The following is a 12,500-nucleotide window of genomic DNA, read 5'->3' on the forward strand; positions in this document are numbered from 1 at the left end:
CCGTGCTGTACGGTGGAGTTCTGTGCGCAAAAGCGGCGCGTGTGTTTCTAAGCACCACAGCGTTGTGTCAAAAAAGAGGTGCCTGAGAGAAACGCATGCGACTGCCGTGCTTTGCGGCATAGCACCGTGCGCAAAAACGGTGCGCATGCAAGAGGTGTCAGAGCTAGCGAACTTTTGCCACGAGCAACAGGTCACTAAAAGCCTATAGATGACGGTGTTGGAGGAAAAGAAAAATATCGAGAAAGCACTGCGGTGTGCCGTGCGTAGGGACGGGCGCGCGTGCCACATGCCGCCGAAATATGGGTGTCGGAGAAAACAGAGTGCCGCGCGTAACGAGGGGCGCGCGTGTTACAGAGAGATATGCCCAAACGCATGAAAGTGTACGCAGGTGTCCTAAGGCAGTTTTTTTTTTTTTCCTCATTTTGATGTCGCCCCGGCTGACGTGGTTTTCGTTTTTCCGTGCCGCCCCGGCTGACGCGGTTTTCGTTTTTCCGTGCCGCCCCGGCTGACGCAGTTTTTGCGCCGCCCCGGCTGACGCGGTTTTCGCGCCGCCCCGGCTGACGCGGTTCCGACTTTGCACTTTTTGGCTCACCCCGGCTGGCGGCCCACTCACTCGATCGCCAGGTCTGTTTGCCCCGGTGGTTCCACCGCCAGGCTTAAGCGCGAACTTTTTTTGTTTGTTTTCTTTTGATTAAGCGCAAGCTTTTTTCTTTGTTTTCTTTTGATTAAGCGCGGGCTTTTTTCTTTGTTTTTTTTGCATTCGCCCCGGCAGACGCGGTTTTTGCGCCGCCCCGGCTGACGCGGTTTTTGCCGCCCCGGCTGACGCAGTTCGGACTTAGCACTTTTCGGCTGTGCCTGGCTGGCGGCCCACTCACTCGATCGCCATGTCTGTTTGCCACAGTTTTCCCGGTGGTGCCGCACCCGGGCTCGCCCCGGCTGACGCGGTTTCGTGCCGCCCCGGCAGACGCGGTTTTCGCGCCGCCCCGGCTGACGCGGTTTCGTGCCGCCCCGGCAGACGCGGTTTTTTGCCGCCCCGGCAGACGCGTTTTTTTTTTCTTTCGCCCCGGCTGACGCAGTTTTCGCGCCGCCCCGGCAGACGCGGTTTTCGCGCCGCCCCGGCAGACGCGGTTTTTTGCGCCGCCCCGGCTGACGCAGTTCGGACTTGGCACTTTTTGGCTGAGCCTGGCTGGCGGCCCACTCACTCGATCGCCATGTCTGTTTGCCACAGTTTTCCCGGTGGTGCCGCACCCGGGCTCGCCCCGGCTGACGCAGTTTTCGCGCCGCCCCGGCTGACGCGGTTTCGTGCCGCCCCGGCAGACGCGGTTTTTTGCGCCGCCCCGGCTGACGCGGTTTTTTGCCGCCCCGGCTGACGCAGTTCGGACTTGGCACTTTTCGGCTGTGCCTGGCTGGCGGCCCACTCACTCGATCGCCATGTCTGTTTGCCACAGTTTTCCCGGTGGTGCCGCACCCGGGCTCGCCCCGGCAGACGCGTTTTTTTTTTTTCTTTCGCCCCGGCTGACGCAGTTTTCGCGCCGCCCCGGCTGACGCGGTTTCGTGCCGCCCCGGCAGACGCGGTTTTTTGCGCCGCCCCGGCTGACGCGGTTTTTGCCGCCCCGGCTGACGCAGTTCGGACTTAGCACTTTTTGGCTGAGCCTGGCTGGTGGCCCACTCACTCGATCGCCATGTCTGTTAGCCACAGTTTTCCCGGTGGTGCCGCACCCGGGCTCGCCCCGGCTGACGCAGTTTTCGCGCCGCCCCGGCTGACGCGGTTTCGTGCCGCCCCGGCAGACGCGGTTTTCGCGCCGCCCCGGCTGACGCGGTTTTTGCCGCCCCGGCTGACGCAGTTCGGACTTAGCACTTTTCGGCTGTGCCTGGCTGGCGGCCCACTCACTCGATCGCCATGTCTGTTTGCCACAGTTTTCCCGGTGGTGCCGCACCCGGGCTCGCCCCGGCTGACGCAGTTTTCGCGCCGCCCCGGCTGACGCGGTTTCGTGCCGCCCCGGCAGACGCGGTTTTCGCGCCGCCCCGGCTGACGCGGTTTCGTGCCGCCCCGGCAGACGCGGTTTTTTGCCGCCCCAGCTGACGCAGTTCGGACTTAGCACTTTTTGGCTGAGCCTTGCTGGCGGCCCACTCACTCGATCGCCATGTCTGTTTGCCACAGTTTTCCCGGTGGTGCCGCACCCGGGCTCGCCCCGGCAGACGCGTTTTTTTTTTTCTTTCGCCCCGGCTGACGCAGTTTTCGCGCCGCCCCGGCAGACGCGGTTTTCGCGCCGCCCCGGCAGACGCGGTTTTTTGCGCCGCCCCGGCTGACGCGGTTTTTTGCCGCCCCGGCTGACGCAGTTCGGACTTGGCACTTTTTGGCTGAGCCTGGCTGGCGGCCCACTCACTCGATCGCCATGTCTGTTTGCCACAGTTTTCCCGGTGGTGCCGCACCCGGGCTCGCCCCGGCTGACGCAGTTTTCGCGCCGCCCCGGCAGACGCGGTTTCGTGCCGCCCCGGCAGACGCGGTTTTTTGCGCCGCCCCGGCTGACGCGGTTTTTTGCCGCCCCGGCTGACACGGTTCGGACTTTGCACTTTTCGGCTGTGCCTGGCTGGCGGCCCACTCACTCGATCGCCATGTCTGTTTGCCACAGTTTTCCCGGTGGTGCCGCACCCGGGCTCGCCCCGGCAGACGCGTTTTTTTTTTTTTTTTCTTTCGCCCCGGCTGACGCAGTTTTCGCGCCGCCCCGGCTGACGCGGTTTCGTGCCGCCCCGGCAGACGCGGTTTTTTGCGCCGCCCCGGCTGACGTGGTTTTTGCCGCCCCGGCTGACGCAGTTCGGACTTTGCACTTTTTGGCTGAGCCTGGCTGGCGGCCCACTCACTCGATCGCCATGTCTGTTTGCCACAGTTTTCCCGGTGGTGCCGCACCCGGGCTCGCCCCGGCAGACGCGTTTTTTTTTTTTCCTTCGCCCCGGCAGACGTGGTTCCCCCCCCCCCCCTCCGTCTTTCTTTTTGTTTTTTTTTTTCGCCGCGGCTGAAGTGGATTTTTCGGTGCCTCGACGCCCCGGTAGTCGCGGTTTTTCCGTTTCCGCACGGCCCCGGCTGACGCTGCTCGGTCACAGTCGCCTTTTGTGGTGATTGCAGACTTCTTGAGCGCGGGTGTTTTTTTTTTTTGTTGTTGTTGTTGTTTTATTACGCATTCGCTCCAGCAGACGCTGTTTAGACTTTTTGTTTCCTCTTTTATCCTGCGACGAGGTGACGAGGTTTATTCGGTGCCCCGCCGCCCCGGCTGAAGTGATTTTTCCTGTCCCGTGCCGCCCCGGCTGACGCGGTTGGGACTTCGCGTTTGTTCGGCCGCCACGGGTTTTGGCGCACTCGCTCGGTTGCTTGTTGTTGCCACTTGTTGCGAACCCAGGTTTCTTGAGCGAGCGCGGGCGTTTTTTCTTCCTTTCTTTCTTTGTTCTATGTGTTAGCGAATCGGCCTTTAATATCACACGAGGACTCACAACCAACAATTTTCAGTTTGAAGTGTAAAAAATCTGCAGGTGTTGACGTAACTGACTTGCCCCGTACCCTTGAGTACATCCATGAAGTTCTCGTAGTACTACTAAATCGCATTATTCCAAGTGGAGAAATTCCCATAAACTTGCAAACCTCTACACGAAAATCGGTGCGCGTGATAAAGTTGAAAATTATCGTCCGATATCAAATGTGCCTTCTATAACACAAATTCTAGGAAAAAAAAAAAAAAAAACACTTGTTCGCCGTTTTCTGCGCCGTGACTGGCAGCACTCCGGCGAAGCGAAACGGGGTCGATTCGAGCACGATATCGGCGTCTTTCGACGTGCTCGCCGGCGACCGTCGCACGAGTACGTCGCACGAGCGCGTCTGCCGGGGCGCCGTTTGCGAAGCCGACGCAAAAGTGGGAACCGCCGCTCGGATGATCGCCGCTTTCGGCAGAGTGAGTGTTGGCACTCCGGGGAAGCGAAACAGCGTGAATGCGCCCACGAAATCGGCGTATTTTGAAGTGCCCGCCGGCGACCGTCGCACGAGTACGGTAAACCGCGTCAGCCGGGGCGTAGTTCGGGACGCCGACGAAAAAGTGGGAAGCGCAACTCGGATCTTCGCCGTTTTTGCAGGAGTGAGTGGCGGCCCTCCTGCGAGACCAAGAAGCATCGATTCGTGCACGAATTCGGCGCCTTTCGACGTGATCGCCGGCGACCGTCGCTCGAGTAGGGCAAACCGCGTCTGCCGGGGCGGGCTTCGGGACGCCGATGCGAAAGTGGGAAACGCTGCTCGGATGTTCGCCGTTTTTGGCCGAGTGAGTGCTGGCACACGGGCGAAGCCAAACGGGGCCGATTACGGCACGATATCGGCGTCTTTCGACGTGCCCGCCGGCGACCGTCGCACGAGTACGGTAAACCGCGTCAGCCCGGGCGGAGTTCGGGACGCCGATGCGAAAGTGGAGAACGCCGCTCGGATCTTCGCCGTTTTTGGAGGAGTGAGTGGCGGCACTCCGGAGAAGCCAGGGAGCGCCAATTAGCGCACGATATCGGCGTCTTTCGACGCGCTCGCCGGCGACCGTCGCACGAGTAGGGCAAACCGCGTCTGCCGGGGCGGGGTTTACGACGCCGACGCAAAAGTGGGAACCGCCGCTCGGATGTTGGCCGTTTTTGGCAGAGTGAGTGCTGGCACTCCGGCGACGCGAAAGAGCGCGAATGCGCCCACGAAAGTGGCGTATTTGGACGTGCGTGACGGCGACCGCTGCAGGAGTACGAAAAACCACGTCAGCCGGGGCGAGCGACACACGGCGGTCTGGGTGCTTATCGCTGCTATTATAGGGGCACCCCGGCAGACGCAGAAAAAAAAAAAAAAATTTTCGACCTTCTTTTTTGCTGGTCGAGCTCGGGTAACCCAGGTCGCAATGGGAGCCGCGCACGAAAGCGGCGTCGCGAGACGCGTTCGCGGTCGCTAGTCGCACGAGCTCGGCAACCGCGTCAGCCGGCGCGGAGTTCGGGATGCCGACGGCTAAGTGGGTACCGCTGCTCGGATGTTCGCCGTTTTTGGCCGAGTGAGTGCTGGCACTCCGGTGAAGCCAAGGAGCGCCAATTCGTGCACGATATCGGCGTCTTTCGACGTGCCCGCCGGCCACCGCCGCACGAGTACGGCAAACCGCGTCTGCCGGGGCGGGGTTCGCGACGCGTACGCAATAGTGGGAACCGTCGCTCGGATGTTCGTCGTCTTTGGCCGAGCGAGTGCTGGCACTCCGGCGAAGCGAAACGGGGCCGATTCGGGCACGATATCGGCGTATTTCGACGTGCTCGCCGGCGACCGTCGCACGAGTACGGCAAAGCGCGTCTGCCGGGGCGAGGTTTGCGACGCCGACGAAAAAGTGGGAAGCGCCGCTCGGATCTTCGCCGTTTTTGCAGGAGTGAGTGGCGGCCCTCCTGCGAGACCAAGAAGCATCGACTCGCGCACGATATCGGTGTCTTTCGACGTGCCCGCCGGCCACCGCCGCACGAGTACGGCAAACCGCGTATGCCGGGGCGGGGTTGGCGACGCCGACGCAAAAGTGGGAACCGCCACTAGGATGTTCGCCGTTTTTGGCAGAGTGAGTGCTGGCACTCCGGCGAAGCGAAAGAGCGCGAATGCGCCCACGAAAGTGGCGTGTTTGGACGTGCTTGACGACGACCACCGCAGGAAAACGAAAAACCACGTCAGCCGGGGCGAGCGACCCATGGCGGTCTGGGTGCTTATCGCTGCTATTATAGGGGCACCCCGGCAGACGCAAAAAAAAAAAAAAATTTTTTTTCGACATTCTTTTTTGCTCGTCGACCTCGGGTGACCCAGGTCGCAGTGGGAGCCGCGCACGAAAGCGGCGTCGCGAGACGGCTTCGCGGTCGCTAGTCGCACGAGCTCGGCAACCGCGTCTGCCGGGGCGGAGTTCGGGACGCCGACGGCTAAGTGGGAACCGCCGCTCGGATGTTCGCCGTTTGTGGCCGAGTGAGTGCTGGCACTCCGGCGAAGCCAAACGGGGCCGATTCCGGCACGATATCGGCGTCTTTCTACGTGCTCGCCGGCGACCGTCGCACGAGTACGGCAAAGTGCGTCTGCCGGGGCGGGGTTTGCGACGCGTACGCAATAGTGAGAACCGTCGCTCGGATGTTCGTCGTCTTTCGCCGAGCCAGTGCTGGCAATCCGGCGAAGCCGAACGGAGCCGATTCGGGCACGATATCGGCGTCTTTCCACGTGCTCGCCGGCGACCGTCGCACGAGTACGGTAAACCGCGTCAGCCGGGGCGGAGTTCGGGACGCCGATGCGAAAGTGGGAAGCGCCGCTCGGATCTTCGCCGTTTTTGGAGGAGTCAGTGGCGGCACTCCGGTGAAGCCAAGGTGCGCCAATTCGCGCACGATATCGGCGTCTTTCGACGTGCCCGCCGGCCACCGTCGCACGAGTACGGCAAACCTCGTCTGCCGGGGCGGGGTTTGCGACGCCGACGCAAAAGTGGGAACCGCCGCTCGGATGTTCGCCGTTTTTGGCAGAGTGAGTGCTGGCACTCCGGCGAAGCGAAAGAGCGCGAATGCGCCCACGAAAGTGGCGTGTTTGGACGTGCTTGACGACGACCACCGCAGGAAAACGAAAAACCACGTCAGCCGGGGCGAGCGACCCATGGCGGTCTGGGTGCTTATCGCTGCTAATATAGGGGCACCCCGGCAGACGCAAAAAAAAAAAAAATTTTTTTCGACATTCTTTTTTGCTCGTCGACCTCGGGTGACCCAGGTCGCAGTGGGAGCCGCGCACGAAAGCGGCGTCGCGAGACGGCTTCGCGGTCGCTAGTCGCACGAGCTCGGCAACCGCGTCTGCCGGGGCGGAGTTCGGGACGCCGACGGCTAAGTGGGAACCGCCGCTCGGATGTTCGCCGTTTGTGGCCGAGTGAGTGCTGGCACTCCGGCGAAGCCAAACGGGGCCGATTCCGGCACGATATCGGCGTCTTTCTACGTGCTCGCCGGCGACCGTCGCACGAGTACGGCAAAGTGCGTCTGCCGGGGCGGGGTTTGCGACGCGTACGCAATAGTGAGAACCGTCGCTCGGATGTTCGTCGTCTTTCGCCGAGCCAGTGCTGGCACTCCGGCGAAGCCGAACGGAGCCGATTCGGGCACGATATCGGCGTCTTTCCACGTGCTCGCCGGCGACCGTCGCACGAGTACGGTAAACCGCGTCAGCCGGGGCGGAGTTCGGGACGCCGATGCGAAAGTGGGAAGCGCCGCTCGGATCTTCGCCGTTTTTGGAGGAGTCAGTGGCGGCACTCCGGTGAAGCCAAGGTGCGCCAATTCGCGCACGATATCGGCGTCTTTCGACGTGCCCGCCGGCCACCGTCGCACGAGTACGGCAAACCTCGTCTGCCGGGGCGGGGTTTGCGACGCCGACGCAAAAGTGGGAACCGCCGCTCGGATGTTCGCCGTTTTTGGCAGAGTGAGTGCTGGCACTCCGGCGAAGCGAAAGAGCGTGAATGCGCCCACGAAAGTAGCGTATTTGGACGTGCTTGACGGCGACCGCCGCAGGAGTACGAAAAACCACGTCAGCCGGGGCGAGCGACCCACGGCGGTCTGGGTGCTTATCGCTGCTATTATAGGGGCACCCCGGCAGACGCAGAAAGAAAAAAAAAATGGGGACATGGCGTGCGTCACCGTGCGGCTTCGCAGCGTTGCCGAAGTCGCCGAGCCCTTCGACTGAGCCGAACGGCGGACAGGGAACGTTGGTCGGCCGTTCTAACCTGTCGGTGCCACGCCGAGACGTCGTTAAGGAAAACCGCGTCGTGGGCCTCTACGACGCCGTCGAGTCGTTGTACGTTTGGTGTCCAGCGTGTCGGCGGCGAGTAGCGGACACGTCGTTCACGACTTCGGTCTTTCGCAGTCGACGCGAACTTGCGGAGAGTCGTGGTGCCTCACGTTTTCGGCAGAAACCGCGGCGGAATTTTCCCGTGCGTGCGCGCACGACCTCGGTGCTGTGCCGTCAGCGTAGTGTTGCACAAACTCGTGGCCTACCCAAGGTGCGGTACGTTTGCGGCCGTATCCTCGGTGGGAATTTCGTGAGTAGGGTCGCAAATTCTACGACCTCGGCGGGTTTGAGAGCGACGTAGACTTGTGGCACGCTCAACATGCCACACGTTTCGGGGCACACCCGCGGTGAAATTTTCTCGAGTACGCTCGTATTAGGGCCCAAGGAGGTCTGGGTACTTATCGCTGCTATTATGTGGGGGTTCTCGTGAGCGGCGTACGCGAAAGCGACCGGGTGTCTGATATGCGGCGGGCTTCGGCCTCGTCAAGCGTGTCCTCGGGTCTGCTCCAGGGGAATCCACGGCAGTCGTCTGCAGCCTCATCCGCTTGATGCGTTAGGGGCTGGTTGTCGGACGGTGCCGTTTTACCACGATATCGAGGTGTGTTCCGTGTCGTCCTCGGGCGATTCAGATGCGAAAGCGCCGAAGACGCGGGCGTGACCCGTCGTCTGGCGGCTTTGCAGTCTCGGCTCCGTTGCTAGTTCCGGCCGGTCCACCGACAGTGCAGCGGGCTTGGGCAACCCGCACGGCGCGACCGAGTCGATGCAACGAAAAAGAGCGAGCATGAACGTGCTTCTTGCCGCACGGCTCCCACTCGTCTTTCGGGAAGGTTGTGCCGTAGCGAGCTCGAACGCCGTCATCTCGGAGTGCAAAATAAGCGTGTTGGGGCGCCTGAAGGTGGCCTCCGCCGCACACAGACTGCGTCCGGCCCGCCGAGGGCGAGGACGGACGCGCAGTCGAACGATTACCTGGTTGATCCTGCCAGTAATCATATGCTTGTCTCAAAGATTAAGCCATGCATGTCTAAGTACATGCCGAAATAAGGCGAAACCGCGAATGGCTCATTAAATCAGTTATGGTTCCTTAGATCGTTTCTTCCTACTTGGATAACTGTGGCAATTCTAGAGCTAATACATGCAGTGAGCCTGGAGCCCTTTGGGTAACGGGTGCTTTTATTAGACCAAGATCGATCGGGTTTCGGCCCGTATTGTGTGGTGACTCTGGATAACTTTGTGCTGATCGCATGGCCACGAGCCGGCGACGTTTCTTTCAAGTGTCTGCCTTATCAACTTTCGATGGTAGGTTACTTGCTTACCATGGTTGTTACGGGTAACGGAGAATCAGGGTTCGATTCCGGAGAGGGAGCCTGAGAAACGGCTACCACATCCAAGGAAGGCAGCAGGCGCGCAAATTACCCACTCCCGGCACGGGGAGGTAGTGACGAAAAATAACAATACGGGACTCTTTTGAGGCCCCGTAATTGAAATGAGTACACTCTAAATCCTTTAACGAGGATCAATTGGAGGGCAAGTCTGGTGCCAGCAGCCGCGGTAATTCCAGCTCCAATAGCGTATACTAAAGCTGCTGCGGTTAAAAAGCTCGTAGTTGGATCTCAGTTCCAGACGAGTAGTGCATCTACCCGATGCGACGGCTCGGACTGAACATCATGCCGGTTCTTTCTTGGTGCACTTCATTGTGTGCCTCGAGATGGCCGGTGCTTTTACTTTGAAAAAATTAGAGTGCTCAACGCAGGCGAGTCGCCTGAATAAACTTGCATGGAATAATAGAACAAGACCTCGTTTCTGTTCTGTTGGTTTTTGGAATACGAGGTAATGATTAAGAGGGACGGACGGGGGCATTCGTATTGCGGCGCTAGAGGTGAAATTCTTGGACCGTCGCAAGACGAACTACTGCGAAAGCATTTGCCAAGAATGTTTTCATTGATCAAGAACGAAAGTCAGAGGTTCGAAGGCGATCAGATACCGCCCTAGTTCTGACCATAAACGATGCCAACCAGCGATCCGCCTGAGTTACTCAAATGACTCGGCGGGCAGCTTCCGGGAAACCAAAGTATTTGGGTTCCGGGGGAAGTATGGTTGCAAAGCTGAAACTTAAAGGAATTGACGGAAGGGCACCACCAGGAGTGGAGCCTGCGGCTTAATTTGACTCAACACGGGAAAACTTACCCGGCCCGGACACTGGGAGGATTGACAGATTGAGAGCTCTTTCTTGATTCGGTGGATGGTGGTGCATGGCCGTTCTTAGTTGGTGGAGCGATTTGTCTGGTTAATTCCGATAACGAACGAGACTCTAGCCTATTAAATAGGTGCGGGGTTCCCAGCACCTCACAACCTTCTTAGAGGGACAAGCGGCTCCTAGCCGCACGAAACAGAGCAATAACAGGTCTGTGATGCCCTTAGATGTCCGGGGCCGCACGCGCGCTACACTGAAGGAAGCAGCGTGTCTTTATCCCTGTCTGAAAAGACTGGGTAACCCGTGGAACTTCTTTCGTGATTGGGATAGGGGCTTGCAATTGTTCCCCTTGAACGAGGAATTCCCAGTAAGCGCGAGTCATAAGCTCGCGTTGATTACGTCCCTGCCCTTTGTACACACCGCCCGTCGCTACTACCGATTGAATGATTTAGTGAGGTCTTCGGACCGATGTCCGGCGCGGCCTTTCGGTTGCGCCGGTCTGTTGGAAAGATGACCAAACTTGATCATTTAGAGGAAGTAAAAGTCGTAACAAGGTTTCCGTAGGTGAACCTGCGGAAGGATCATTAACGGATTGTGAAGGGTGAGCGCCTCAGCTGCGTCTGCGCCCGACACTTTCTGCCGCTGACCCCGTTTGGACGCGGGGTCGGCTTTTCCCCACGGGGCTGCCTGAATGTGGAGCGGCACCCCGTGACAAATTGTTGCGCCCAGCGGACGCCAACACCGCGACCTTGGACGGTCGGCCAGGTGGCGGACGCGGGTACAAACGGCGCAACGCACTCATAGGTCGGCTTTCGACCCGCCACTGCACCGTGGCTCGAAGCGCTCGAAATGCGCGACCCGACCGCTGCGGGACCGCCTAGTACTGTAAACAGGAGCGGCGGAGCGCGAACGGCGAGTCGTGGTTACGTCGGTAGAAGGCGAGGCTGCGCGTTCCCGAAACGCCAGCCGAGTGCCCTCCCGACCGTTCGAGCGTGCAAGAACGAGACCCGACAATCGCGCGGCGACTGCCAAGTACGAGAGGAACGGCACAAGCGTCGGCGGTCGGTCAAGGAACTGGCGATGTGACGGGTCCGCTGTGCACCAGTGCATACCGTCCCGCCGTCCGCGGCAAGCGCCTCCGCGTCCTCGGGTGACGGAGGCTGCCGGTCGGTTCTTGCAGGCGAGGGATCTCGCTGGCACCGGTTCGCGTTGACGCGCGGCCGGTCATGGCACGGCGATGCGACGGCCGAGGTGCGCAGTACTCGATGGAGGAACCGCACGCTCCGATGACCGTCCCGCCCTCCGCGGCGTATGCGTACCGACCGTAATGGTTGCAGCAGCGCCGGCCGGCTTTTGAATTCGCCACACGAAACACGGTGCGAGATCGCGGTTAGGGGAGCGTCGACGTTGCCAGGCGTTTTGCTTGCTGCCGAGGGAAAGGCGGCACGGCCACGTCGCGCTCGTCGCGATTAGCGGGTCTGCGCGCTTTGGGAAGGTGCCGCAACGACTTGCCGAAAGAGGAAGCACGGAAGAACGAGGGACTTGGACGTCCCGACAATTGAACGCACTTGCGGCCAGGCCCTTGCTGGCTTCGTTCTTCCGCCTCGAGTAGGCTCGTACGCGGCTCCGGCGCCGAAAGTGGTCCTTGGCACCGACTTCGGTGGACGTGGGAAGTGCCGCGCAAGTACGGCGCGCCTGGCTCCACCTGTTGGCTAAAGTAGGCAGCCGGATCGGCATTTTGGTGTGCGGTGGCAAACCGTGGATGCGAAAAAAGCTTGTGCGATTTCGTGGAACAAAAAGCGGGGGTCCCCCTTTTTATGCGGAGGAGACCGACCCGCCCGCCGTGGTGAACCGCGACGCCACGGTAAAAACGGGAGAGGCTTGTCGATGGGACCGTGCATCCCGCGCTCCACGGAGGCCGGGAGGCGGCCGCCCGAGGAAATGTGTAGCCGTCGAGGCCCGCATCTGCGTGCACTCTTATCCAAATGGGTGTACCGCAGGCATTTTCTGGTTAGGCGGGCCAATGAGAGCGAGCACACAACGATACCTACGGGTCCGGCTTGGAGAACCGGCTTCGACGCCTCCCGAGTATTTATAGAGGGGTGGACCACGAAAGCACTCGCAAGTAGCGGAAGCGAAACGCCGTCCGAAACACACCGTTTGCTCGATTTGCGGCAGCCGAAAAAGGCGCGGCAGAGTTTTGGAGTCCAAGCGTGCGCTGAAAAGCGCCCTTCTTGGCCACTGTTTGGCCGAGTGCCAGAAACGTTTGGTTTTGACTGTACGGAATTGAACAAACACTTTTTCACGACTCTAAGCGGTGGATCACTCGGTTCTCGGGTCGATGAAGAACGCAGCCAGCTGCGAGACTTGGTGTGAATTGCAGGACACACTGAGCACTGATTCTTTGAACGCACATTGCGGCCTTGGGTCTTCCCTTGGCTTCGTCTGTCTGAGGGTCGGATCACATATCAAGAGAGCCTTCGGCGCACA

The 12,500-nt window shown here is 60.4% G+C and overlaps 2 non-coding genes across 2 annotated transcripts; both read left to right on the top strand.

Annotated features, from left to right (window-relative positions):
• The first annotated feature begins 8,782 nt into the window (after window positions 1-8,782).
• Window positions 8,783-10,597, top strand: LOC142795084 (small subunit ribosomal RNA). Its single transcript, XR_012892745.1, has one exon. It is a non-coding gene; the product is annotated as a small subunit ribosomal RNA (ribosomal RNA).
• Window positions 10,598-12,316: 1,719 nt separating this feature from the next.
• LOC142795089 (5.8S ribosomal RNA) lies at window positions 12,317-12,469 on the top strand. The gene has a single exon (XR_012892749.1). It is a non-coding gene; the product is annotated as a 5.8S ribosomal RNA (ribosomal RNA).
• Window positions 12,470-12,500: the final 31 nt, after the last annotated feature.

The sequence above is a fragment of the Rhipicephalus microplus genome, unplaced genomic scaffold (genome assembly GCF_043290135.1).
Source record: "Rhipicephalus microplus isolate Deutch F79 unplaced genomic scaffold, USDA_Rmic scaffold_545, whole genome shotgun sequence".
NCBI lineage: Eukaryota > Metazoa > Arthropoda > Arachnida > Ixodida > Ixodidae > Rhipicephalus > Rhipicephalus microplus.